Here is a 12,846-nt window from a genome sequence, read left to right as displayed (position 1 = left end):
AAAGTGAATGGTGCATGTTGCACTTATTCATCATGTGACACAGGTAGTTCTGAATCATAGGCATCCAGCGGGTATAAATGCTGGTGAAATGAATAGCAGTTTTAAAGACAACCCATAAGGAGAGGGATATATTTTAAGGGAATTTTAAAATTCTGCCTCCTTTTAAAAACCTTTTACTCTAGTAGCCAAGACAGATACTTTTCTTGGAGATTATACAAAGCAATAATAGAAAATTTGTTGGAAAAAGCTACTGTTGCTGTGTATAACACAACTCTTTTGTGCTTTTTTTTCTTTTAACCTTGGAGTGTCAAGTCTGAGCAGATACCATTGAAAGCCTCTGAACCACAAGTTTGTAGTTTTTGGATCATAGCAAAGAAAGGTTTGATTCATTTTTAAAATTAGCACCAGGCCTCATTGCTATGTGCCCTTTGAATGTGTGAAACAAACAATTTGCAAATACAAATTTGCCCAAATGTACATTGCTAAAGTATCAAACCTCCTATTAATTAATTTTTGCTTATAAGTAAGCCAAACTACCCTTTGATGCTTTTTTTTTTTTTTTTTTTCTCTCCATGGTAGCATGCTCATGACCTCCACTGGGGGTGTGAGCGAACCTTTTGTTGTTTGTGGTTTTTGTCTGTACTGTTTCTATACAATCAAGGTCCTGTGAAAAGGAGGAAGAGGCAGCAGGAGGTAGAAACAAGCTGGGCTATTTTGGACCAATGTCCCATTAAAATGTTCTCCCTCTCCTTAACTCACTCCAAACTTCTATTCAGGCATACACTTTGTATCAGTCTTTAACCTGCACTAAAACCTGTAGGACACTGATACTTTGACATTGTTGGGAAAGAATTGAAGAATCAACCAGGGATGGCTAATATTTCTTGCCTTATTTTATTGCAGAACAGCAGGAATTCAAAGTCTTTAAAGCTCTGGTACTTTGACTCTTTTATGCAGCTGAGATGATGAAATAAAAATGTGTTTGGTAAAGGAATTCAAATTAGCACTGGGTCACATAATTCCCCTGTTCTGAATATGGCCAATCAATGGCATCTCTAAGGCATCTAGAGGCAAGAGCTATGCAATTTCTGCTCATGCAGAATAATATTCCTAGCGTGGAAATTTCTGCTAATTAAAGCTCTTGCCAAGTAGAGTCTTTTTTCTTTTTTCTTTCTCTTTTTTTTCCCTTTTTTTTTCTTCCCTTCTTAAATAGCTTAAGTCAAAGCTTTGCAAGCCAGGACTTGGAGAAAGTCTCCTTATAGTTAGAACAATGCATTCAAGATTTTAAACTGCAGATCTAAGTTTTCTACTAAAATCATTGTGATATAAATGGTGTTACATACCCTTAATAACAGCTTATATGTGAAAAAGAAACCAAATGTTTTCTTATGGAATTAGTGATATCTTCTTCACAAAGGAGGTATTGTGACCTGTACTTGTGTTTTGTTGTAGAAAATACACAGGAAATATACAAAAGGGGACATAGAGCACCAGGAGTAGGATCTGTTCTTCTTGTTCTATGGTAAAATAAATTATTAACTCCCTTTAGCATTATATCTATGTATATTAAAATAATTTTGCCTGACTCTTTTATTTTTAATAATAAAGTCAGTAGCAGGGATAATAAAGTTTAAAACTCCAGGGAAGTTAATGAAACATAAATTATTATTGAATTTGGGCTTCAGTCCAAATTTCTGGTTACTACTTATTGTAGGGCAGCTCATTCATTTTTCACTCAGAAAAATACCTCACTATGTGTAATGCTGCACAATTAACTAAGACCATTCCTTAACTACATAACCTATTAATTAGAAGTTAGCTGAGTGAAACGCAGTGGTCTGTAGGTTCTCATAGAATTTGGTGGCAGAACTCTACAAAACCTTTTCACATTCCTCCCAGAATCACATAGTGTGACAAGGATGTTATATGGTCAATGATGTATGGTCAGTAAAATGGGCTTTTGTATTTAGTTTAGTTTTCCTAAACAATAGTGAAATTATTTTAATACCCCAGAAAGAACAAAGACATAATGGTGTTTAGGTATTAGAGGAAGCAGAATGCTCAGAGCTGATCCAGAGTTCTGGAAGGCTCTTAATGTTGAGAGAAGAGTTTGGTATATCAGGCAGGGAAAACTTTGCTTATTGTTGGCAGGGAAAGCTTTTCCTCTTAAGAAGCAGCTCTAATTCTCTCAGTCCATCTCATCAGCTCAAGAACAATCTCTCACCTTGGATTTCCATTCTGGATCCATGATCTCACATATTCCAGTCTGTCACAAGAATAAACTTTCCCCCTGACAGTCTCCCCATCCTTCATCCTTAGTGACAAAAGTTTATTTTGTCTATCTTGCTACGAAGCAAAAATTACCTCTATTCTCATCCCACCACACTATCAGTGATCATCATTACAGAAACTAAGGAATTAGGATGCACAGATGAAGTGTAATTTGTCCCACCCTACTGCAGATGTCCAAAATTGCTCATAGTCTCTGTGGTCTAGTGGTGTCTGTGGCTTTTCATTGGCTACAAGAAATCTCTATCAACTGGCTAGATGTGCAGAGGATGAATTTCACTCCCTGATGGTGGCTGTGTGAAGTAGAGAGCACCTTCCCATTCCAGTTTCACTGTTCAGCCACAGAATTGGCATTTTGGAAGTCTGGGATTAGTTTCAGTTTCTCTTTACACAATTGGCTTGTACCAAGCATTGGCATATTAATAATCGCTTATCCCCATCAGTAAAATGGGGAAATGTTGTATCTATTGCTTTTCTGGTTTTATCCCACTGACAGTTCAGGATATTTTCTTCCATATTGGAAGACTTTCAGAACATGTATTTTTGACAGGTCTCAGGAGTCAAAGATGTGTGTTTCTATCTTGAGGTCCACCATTTATGCTTGTAATGAGGATGCTATGGATTATCAGACAAGCATTTCCCATTCTGTTGCTACCCAGAAGTCACCAGCTTCTGTAGGAGGATTTTCTCCCTGCATAGGTTACTAAGTGCAGAGGTATCAGCTGGTATTTGCAGAAGTAGTAATTCTGTGATGTTACCATGTACTTAACATGTTTTGTTTTGTTGGGTTTTTTTTGTTTTGTTTTGTTTTGTTTTTGTTACAGCAGGCACTTTCAACTTCTCAATGGCCCATGCACCACCATGTAGAGTCATTTAGGAAGAAAATTTTTTTTCCTATTAAGGGAAGAAACTTTTCCAGTGGAAATTCTAGTGTTAACTCACGTCTGTTGAAAAACTGGTTCATCCAGGTTGGTTATTTTGCCTTCCAGCTCACCTGAACTGCAGTAGCTCTTGTTACTGTTTGAGATCTCTCCTTACTGTGAGAGGATGCATCACAAGTGCCTGGCCATTGTGCTGCCTAGGATACCTTACTTCCATGGGAGAGGGAAGCTACAGACCATGCAGGAGAATGAGAGCAGAAGGTAATCAGACCATTTAGATTGTGGCTGAAGCAAAAGTAGATAACTAAGGGAGGAAAAGGGGTGATGGTTGTGGTGGTTAGATCCATTTCGTGTTCAAAACTAATTTTAAGGAAATTATTCAAGCATCTCTAGGCACTTTTAAGTTTCAGCCTGCAACCTCTAAGGCTTTGAATTCACAGTCCTTTTAGCTAGTTTGTTTCCCAGGCAGCAAAGACTCTCACTGAGGTCAGTGTTCAATGCACGTTCAGAGTTCTGCCTGATGCACTCTGGCAGGATCCATATCTGATGAGCCACTCTAAACACTGGTGCTTGTCAAGAGAGCAAGTGGGAATGGGCTATGGAAAAACAGAGCTGGCGAGGCTTCAGCGTGCCCTTGTATCCCCTGCAGCAGTGCTAGCCTGGCCCGCTGCGATCTGCATCTTCAGACTCCTGTTTACAAGTGGAATTCGAAGGCCGTGGAGAGAGGGCAGGCAGCAGCAGCTGGGAGCCGTCGGTGACCACAGCCGGTTTTGCAAAGATCTTCTTGCAGATGGAGTTGGGATGTTCTCGGGATTGTCTGGGTCCGAGTAACGCTGCAGAGAGAGGAGGATGTGCAGTGCCGATCGCGCGGGGGTTCGCGCACTCGGTGAGCCGGGTGCCACGGCGGTGTCACGGCAGGGGACAGGCGTGGCCCGAAGGCAGTGCCAGCCCTGGGACCCTGCCTTGCCCTTGGGGCGACAGCCCCGTGCTGCGGGGGTGTTCCCAGCCAACAGCGCCGCCGGGAGGCTTCGGTGTCTCCAGCTCGAACAGTCCCAGCCTTCTCAGCCTGGCGATAGCCTTGGCTGAGCTGCTGCCAGCGTGCGCTTGTGGGAGAACCTGGCCCAGACAGTCCTGGGTGCTCCCAACCCTCCCCTGAGCTAAAGCAGCTGTATTAAGGATCCACGCTTTCTTAATTGAAAGTAATAGAGAACTCACAAGAATAATATTTTCACTAACATTTACGTGTTATTTTTATTTCAAATTTGTTGGGTTTGGTTGCCTTGCAGCTTTAAATTCAGCTCATTTTTGCTTTGAACCACAGTATGTTTTTTTTTTTTTTTTTGTTTTTTTTTTTTTTTTTTTTTTTTTTTTTTTTCAAGAATAGGTGATTTACATTCTATTCCCATAAGGGCGACTTTGCAATAATGAAGAAAAGCAACTATAAGTGTAGTAAAGCCTGACTCAGATCAGTGATATCCCTTCCACAAGTGTAACTGAGTATTGGTTTAAGTTTGGAAAGTATGAAGTACTGTGGGGCAGAAGATGCTGCACGTATTTATGTGGAGCTGATCCTGCCCAGAGGTAGTGTGAAGAATGAAATGATTGCCTGGAGAACCCTAGTTACTAAAAATCCTATAGTTTTAGAAATGGGAAGGATTCTACTAATAAAAAGGAATTTAATACTAAAAATGGCAGATATATTGTGACATTTCCTCCTTGTAAAAACTTACCAAGCATCTGTTTTTGACCCAGATACACTAAATCTGTATTGAATTTTAAACTCTTCCTAATCTATATGAGATGCCAAAACATTTCCGTGACTGGTTCTTATAGACCTTGTCTATAAGGTCTTTGTTCCACCATCAGACACATGAGAATGTGTGCCCTTGCTATTGCAGTTGTGTAGATCTGTGCTGTCATTTTTCCCTCAACCCTCCAAATACTGTGAGATGTAGACTTTTGGGTGTATTCTTTCCCTGGGTAGGTGTTCAGAATGGGAAGATGTCTTCTTCAGAACAGATGACAAGTGATTGAGAGGTTTTGACAGGTGTCCAAGTGTGCTTTTTTTTTTTTTTAACCCAAAAAACTTCTGCAGCAAACACATAGTTCTAGGCAAAAGAGTAAATGCTGCACATGTTATTTTGATCATGATTCCAACAGCCCCCTTAGATTATTTTTCATATATCAGACTGTTTTTACAGGAGTACAGGATGCTTTTGTGGTTTTGCTCTAAGTGGCCATGATGGTTGGAATCAAGGCAAGATCTGAGGTTAAAGGTAGTGTTTTGTATTAGATAACTAGCACAGCAGACTGAAAGGTATTTTTTAAGATTTTTCACCCATATTTATGGGTCTAATGAGAGCTATTTTCTCTGTCTGCCTTGCTTCTGAATCCATAAAGCCTCTTCTCTTGTTTCTCCTGTAAGCAGTTATCTTCCTCTTCAGGTAATTCAACAATGCAGAACAATTTATTTCTCCAGAGATATAATTTTTTTTTTCATATTTCCTTGATCAACTTGTCTCTCATGTCTTATATTCAGCATTTTTGGGGGGAGAGACCAACACCTCTCACCTTTGTTTGAGAAAATCCCATTCTGTCCTGCAGCCTCCAGAAGAAATGTGCATGGGTGGATGAGTGCAGAACACTACTTCTTGAGGGTTGCACCGTTAGCTGTCTCATTTGAAAGAGTTATTTAGGTTATCATCCCATATTAGATTCAATATGCTTAAAAAACCCAAAAACCAACACAGAAAGTATACCAGAGCTTAAAGTGGGGTTTTTATTCTGATTTTCATAGACAGAATTCCTGATGGTAAACAGAATTCACACATTATGTGAAATTGATGCCACAGATCACTGCTGTGTAGTTTGGGTCCATGTGGGTATTTTGTTTGTTGTAAAAGAATGCTAAGGAGATGTTTTCTGTTTTTCTGTTATACTAAGTTGTGGACCAAAATTTAGTGTCACTATATTAACTTTGGAGTTGCATCCAAGATGAGTTTGGCCCTGTCAGTTGTTAAATTCTTGCTATGATTGATCTCAGCTTGCTTAGAAAGGGAGCATGCCAGACTAGCAACCACAGAAATCATCAGCTGAAACTCCACCAAAATTCTTATTCCCTGTAAATTGAAAAATTAAACTTTGAAATAAGATACTTTGTTCATATATCTCACACTAATTTTTCATTAACAGTATATAACTCTCAAACTATTAGGAAGATGACAATTAGAAGTAACTGAGTGGAGAAAAATAGAAATATCATTCTAAATAAGTTATTGTATTAGTTTTTGGCATTTTGTGGCATCTAACATATGATAGTCTCAGTTGTAAATTTCATTGTCCTTCACCCCCATTGATCATAGATGTACATAGATATAAATAAAATAAGGCCTATTCTTGACAGATTTCTTATATGAATCTAAAATCATCTATCACAGAATCATAGGATGTTTTGGGTTGAACACACCTTTAAGAACCTATCTGTAGGAAGGAAATAATAGAACACTTGCCCAGCTCTTCCTCCCAAACTCTATGCAGAGGGATTTTTTTCCACAGAAAGAAGAAATACCAGAAATTCCATAAGACTCACTTGGAATTGATTTATAGCAATTTAATGAAAAAAGCTTGTAGATAAATATTGGAGTAGAAGAATCGTGATACTAACACTAAATTTATTTTTTCAATACTGAGAGGTATAATTGCATATGACTTCAATAAATTACTTCTCTGAAAAGTTATTTTTCTAATGTAGCTTTTTAGATTATCGGGACATCAATGGGGAAAAAAGGAACAAACAGATACTTAAAAATCTGCCATCAGTAACTGGTGGGTGAGTCAGTAGTGGATTAAAAGGACACTGATCTAGTGGCTAATGCTAATTCATTTATTCATCCATAATGGCATTGTACATTCATGCTTTTTTACATGCTAGTGATTTCCACATCAAATATCTATTTCCACTTTGTATACCAGCACCAGTAAATTTCTGTAAGCTAACAGTACTGAATTCCTGGTGGGGATAGGTAGGGCATACTTCATTAACTCATGCTAATATGATATTAGTCATATCAATATGATTTTCAAATAGGCATAACCTCTCAATTCCTAACAAGTATAGGCATATAACCCATTATATGTTTTTAATTTTTTTTTAATCTCTAATATTGAAAAATAAGACATGCAGGGAACAAGTTTGTGGCAGCAGCTCTCTGGCCACAGAGAGCAACACATAACTTTCCCAGGCCTTTCTAGGGAAGGCTGTGAGAAGATCAGAGAAAAGAATGATAAACAATTCTTATCTTCACTTGCTACACCTGTTGTTGTGAACATGTAGAATGTGTTATGGAGATTTGTTTACCAAAGGGTAGTTTCTTAATTAACCAATAGTGATAGTGTTTAGATTAGAGGACCAATTAGGTCCAGGTATATCATAACTGTCTATAAAAACAATGGGTTTCTTAATAATAAATAATATAATAAAAAAATTGATCAACCTTCTGTAAATCATAGAATCAATACTAAATATTACCAGTTTGGGGATGCCCTGCCACGACACAAGTTATTTTACTTGAAATTGCTACTTTTTAGGGGGCAAAGCTAGGATGAAAATACCTCATGCATTAATAATGTTCAGCTTTTTTTTTTTTTTTTTGTGGTATTTTGGTCCTATATTCCAAATTTTATTACATTCATAAGAACATAATGCCTGTGAAATTTCATAAATACAATGTTTGATGGAGGAGCATGGCATAGCTGTGTTGAATCTGCTAATTTCCTGTTACTGAGAAGGTTTATGGAACCTTTTGCCTGAAAGACCCTGAAGCTCTAGAAGAGATGTGTGTTCTTAGAGGCTGGAGCTTTTCATAGGCATGAAAGATAAACTTCTGTGATTAAGGGTGAGATAAAATTGAGCCTTCTGTGGGACAGGAGCTTGGAATGGATGACCTGGTGTTCTGCCCAGCCCTATTTCTTCTGTATTTAATTTCTGAAAATGGAAAAAATTAGCCTTATCCAGCCTTGGATTTATAAAATGAAAGGGTGATACATACTAGTCTGGGAAGTGAACCCTGACAAAGCTGTTTGCAAAGAAGTGAATTTATAAAGTAAATTCTCATTTCAGCATTTCTTACTGTAATAAGATGGTAGCAGTAGCAATTATAGACACTTCATGTGTGGTGTGATTGTGCCCAACAGAATCACATCAAGCACTTTATAAACTCTAGATTTCCAGTAAGATCTATATCTCCTGGTGCAGAGTTATCACCGTTTTACTTTAAGAAAGATGTGAGCAGCTCTGCTGATCAAATGAACTGTTAAATCAGATTTCAGATCTTCATCTGGCTTGATCTTTCATCATGACCTTCTCCAGAAAGGTTTCTGAAGAACAAATTACTTGCACAAAAAGAAGGGATCTCAAAACTACTAAATTTATTAGCAGTTCTGCAGTAAATTAAATACCTTGTTTAAAATATTATATAAGTAATTTCTGATTGTGAGTGACGGTCTTATGGACCCTTTACTCACATCTTCCCATCAGATAGGTATCAGATTTACCTAATTAGTTCAAAATCAGTTCAATAAAGCATTAGCTGCAGTTGTTGAGCAGCACATCTCCTTCAGGGGATTTCAGGAAATGGAGGTTCCTTCAGTGCCATTTCAAACAGTAGAAGGAACTCTTTGCTTAATGAAGGGCTATGGAAGCCCTCGTCAGCTTTTGCTGGATGCATTTTCAAGGTGTGGCACAGTTTCTTTTGTGAAAATAAGAGATCACATGTAGTGACTTACTGGTTTTTATCTTTGTTTGTTTTATATAGCAACTTCTAACAAATAAGAATGTTCCATACCCATAAAAATACTTTAATTTCTTTATTTATATTTTAAAATATTTTAAAGACAAATGGAAGACATATCTGAACTCTGTTGCTCAGTGTACCATTGTGTGGCATTCTGATACTAAGGTGATACAGCACAACCTGCGTAGGTTAGAAGATATATTCTAGACCTTTATTATGAGCATTTTAGTGTCTCCCAGAGCCTCCCTAGAGAAACAGACATTAGCTAATAAAGTATCAAGATGGGCAAAGGCTGCAATGATGACTGCAACAGGCTTCTGGCTTCACCAAGGTCTAACCTCTGTGGTTTTGCTCAGTGAGACAGATGTAAAGCAGTGAAGCAATATATTCTGAAATTGGAAAGGGCTGCAGCAGGCAGTAAAAGTTTGTAGTCAAACAAAGCTCTAAGCTTCTACTTTGTGTTTTTGGTGGGTCAGGCTCCTTCTACAGGAGCTGAAAGCAGCCGTGGTGCCACAATGTCCCAGAGCTGGGAGTCAGAGACATAGTAAAGTGGCTCAGCAGGGTTGCTCTGGAGCAGAGACAGCTTCCAGCAGCCCTATCTTTAGTGAGGAGTGTCAAGTTTTTATGAGCATTGTTACATTTTTATAGTTTAATGGGTTTTACTATTCAAGTATAACAAAGCACGTTAAAAATTTGCCATGGCTCATTTCCACAATCAGTAGCAATTCCTTGCTATCTGCAGCATGGGCTCCTAGGAAATATTGAATAACAAAGACTATCTTAATACATCTTTCTTATCCACTTTCATCATCTTGGCCTCGTTCTAGTTAAACACAGTTTTGATTTGAGACATTTTATTCAGCTTCAAAGCTCCCAGCACAGTGGCTGGACTGGAATTGACACCTATGGGTTGACTTCTCCAGGAAAAGAAGTCATATAAATACTGCAGATGAGAGATCTGATTAGATCAGATATGAGAGATATGAGATTAGAAAATGTGTTTTGAATGACACTGTCATAGAAATTAAAGAGCACTGGATTAAAGAGTAGGGTGAAGAGTTTCAGTAAAGAAGCAGTAAAGAAAAGAATGCAGTAAAAAAAGCAACTATGACTAGCTGCTGACACTGAAAGTTGGACAGAATGGAGAAAGGTATATTAGTTTTAAAAGGCAGTTCTGGCATATTCAGGTATAAGAACACGAAGGTAGATCCAGGCTGCAGTGCAAAGGAAGTTTAGTGTGGCAGCAGAATTTGCTCTGTCTGCAGGCCATGAGATCTATAAATCACTAAATCACCAACTTTTGTTAGATGGAGATGGGCAGTACTCCCAGGGATGGCAGTATTGCAGTGAACGTGGTACTGCACTATCCACAGCTGACAGGGACTTAACAATGAAACTATACTGGGAAACAAGTACTTCAAGGACAGTGGGAAATACTGTGAAGAATATGGAAAGCAGTTCCTTAGTGTAGATGAGGGTCAGCACTGACTTTCATGTTTGTGGATGTAAGATAGAGTGTTCTGTAAAGATGTTTGTTTGATTCCCTTTCTGCATGAAAAAAGCTCCTAAGTATGGTAATTCAGTTAAAATCTCAAGAGGGAATTTTAAATGCCTTTTATTTCTATTAAATCTGTATGGCAACTTAAATTTAGTGGAGCATCTATGTACTTGTATTGTTTTTTAAATGGTATTTAGATAACTTAAGATGCAGATGTTTCTGTACCTAATGGCATTTTCAGAAGGAGGTGGTATCTATATTAGGATTTTTAGAAAATCTTACTAGCCACTAATCAAAATTGTTTCATGCCTAAATATGATATAATTGAGTTCCTTGTGAGCTTTAGGATCAAAGAGCTTTGGAAAAGGAAAGTATTTTATTATTATTTACTGCCTTCACTTAATTTCCTCATATGTTTTATAAGTTCTTGAAAGCCACTTCAGGGTTATGGCAACATGACCCAGATCTGGAATACATCCTCTGATGATGATGCATTCGGAAGGGATGTATTTACCACAAGGCATTCCAATCCCTTGTCCCCAAAGATGTTTTGTAATTACATTCATCTTCCTGCTAACAGTCTGCATTTAATATCACTCACACTCATGATTCAGAGAACACTAGTTCATCATGGGGTTTTTTATCATTGACAAGAAACTCCACTCATTCTTTTCTCCTTAGTCCCAGAGAAGAAATAAGGATTCTAGAGAACTATTCTGAAGGGAACAGTAAGTTCAGTGGTTCTGCTTCGTTACCCAAAGTTGCAGGAACTCTTAAAGCAGAAAACTTATAATAAAAATCACTGAAATTATATTGAGATGACTGTTAAATAATGCCTGCTTTATTGCAGTGAAAAGTGGTTCAACAGTACAATGAGCATAGAAAATGTTTATAGTGACAGGGCATGTGGCCTTTTTAAGGTTCTAGAATGGTAGCTGACATTTAAGGAGAAGGCATGTAATCACAAATGACAATGATGCCAGCTGGAAGATTTTAAAAGCTTCCACCATAGGAAGAAAGGAGAAGGACCAATTATGCAGCAGATTTCTCAGAGGAAGGTGTCCCTGCTTGATGGGAAGGAGGAGAAAGAAGCTTATTCTTTTATTTCAGAGCAAAGAGGAATTGCAAGGGTAAGGGGAGGTAGGAAGAAGTGAGGTAGAGAATTCCATGGGATTGAATGATGAAAGGGATGATACAACATGATATTGATGCAATGCAGAGAGAAGCTGCTTAGAATGAATATAATAATTTCCTTTATCTGTAGGGGTGGAAAAGTGTTTATTCTATGATGTCAGAAGTGAAGTGGAAGAAATGTTATGGTGCTGATTTTACAGACCTGTTGAAACTGGTCACCTTAGTTGAGAGTGAATAGCTTGGAAGGGTTGTCTGCTAACAGTGGCATTTCTGTTGAGCCTCCAACTCTCCTTCAAAAGATTTCAAAGTCCCATTAAAATACCTGAATTATTTGAGTGAAGAGATTTGAAGTTCCATTGAGATCTAGTTCTCCAAGTTTCTTTCCAACTTTTACACCATATATTCTCTCCAACTTTTTCACCATATATTGTTTTCAACTTTTCCATCAGAATCTGCATGGAGGCCTCAGTTAGATCTGGGTAAAGTTTTGTGCTGAGCTGAATTAATCTAATGCTTCTGCTTATTTTCAGCATGAAAAGTTTTTATCTTTTCCTTTCCTATAACTGGCGTAGAATTGTCCATGCAATATAATTTACTCTTATGCCAATTAAATTGGTGCAGTTTACTTCATGTGCTTAACAACAAAGGACTAATGTGAGTAAACATTCTTTCCTTTTACTGTTATTTTTACACTGGGCATGTCAAGGAATTATTTTAGTCAGACTGATTTCTGTGGAATCTGGATGTGACTGTTGGTGACCCCCACAGATTAAAGCTACAGTTAACTGGAAAGATGAGGCATCTGGCTTTTACATGTCCAGCATTATGTGAAATGGATTCCCAGATAACTAAGTTCAATGACTGAAACTGGATGCTGTGAATATCCCTAAGGATGGGAAATTACAGCTGGCTAAGCTTAATTAGTTTAGTGCTAGTGACCATTGCACCTCACCATTCACTGGCTGCACGGCAGTGCTGAAAGTGAAATTGAAGCTGACCATGGTGAAACTGCCATGCCAACAGTGTCAGTACCATCAGTGTGTCAGGTATTGCTATCTTCCCATGGCATGTCATGCATAATGGGATGGATGTGTGTTACATCCATCAGCTGCCTGCAGTCCACTGTCCCATGGCATGCAGCTTGCACATCCATAGAGCTTACAGCTTGTGCACTCCATTAACACACCAACACTGAATTGCTGTGTTAGCACACAGTAACACAGAATTACTGAGCGTATTTCATTCACTTGTA

The sequence above is a fragment of the Vidua chalybeata genome, chromosome 8 (genome assembly GCF_026979565.1).
Source record: "Vidua chalybeata isolate OUT-0048 chromosome 8, bVidCha1 merged haplotype, whole genome shotgun sequence".
Lineage (NCBI taxonomy): Eukaryota > Metazoa > Chordata > Aves > Passeriformes > Viduidae > Vidua > Vidua chalybeata.
The sequence above is the reverse complement of the archived record's forward strand: the minus strand, read 5'-3'. Positions refer to the sequence as shown.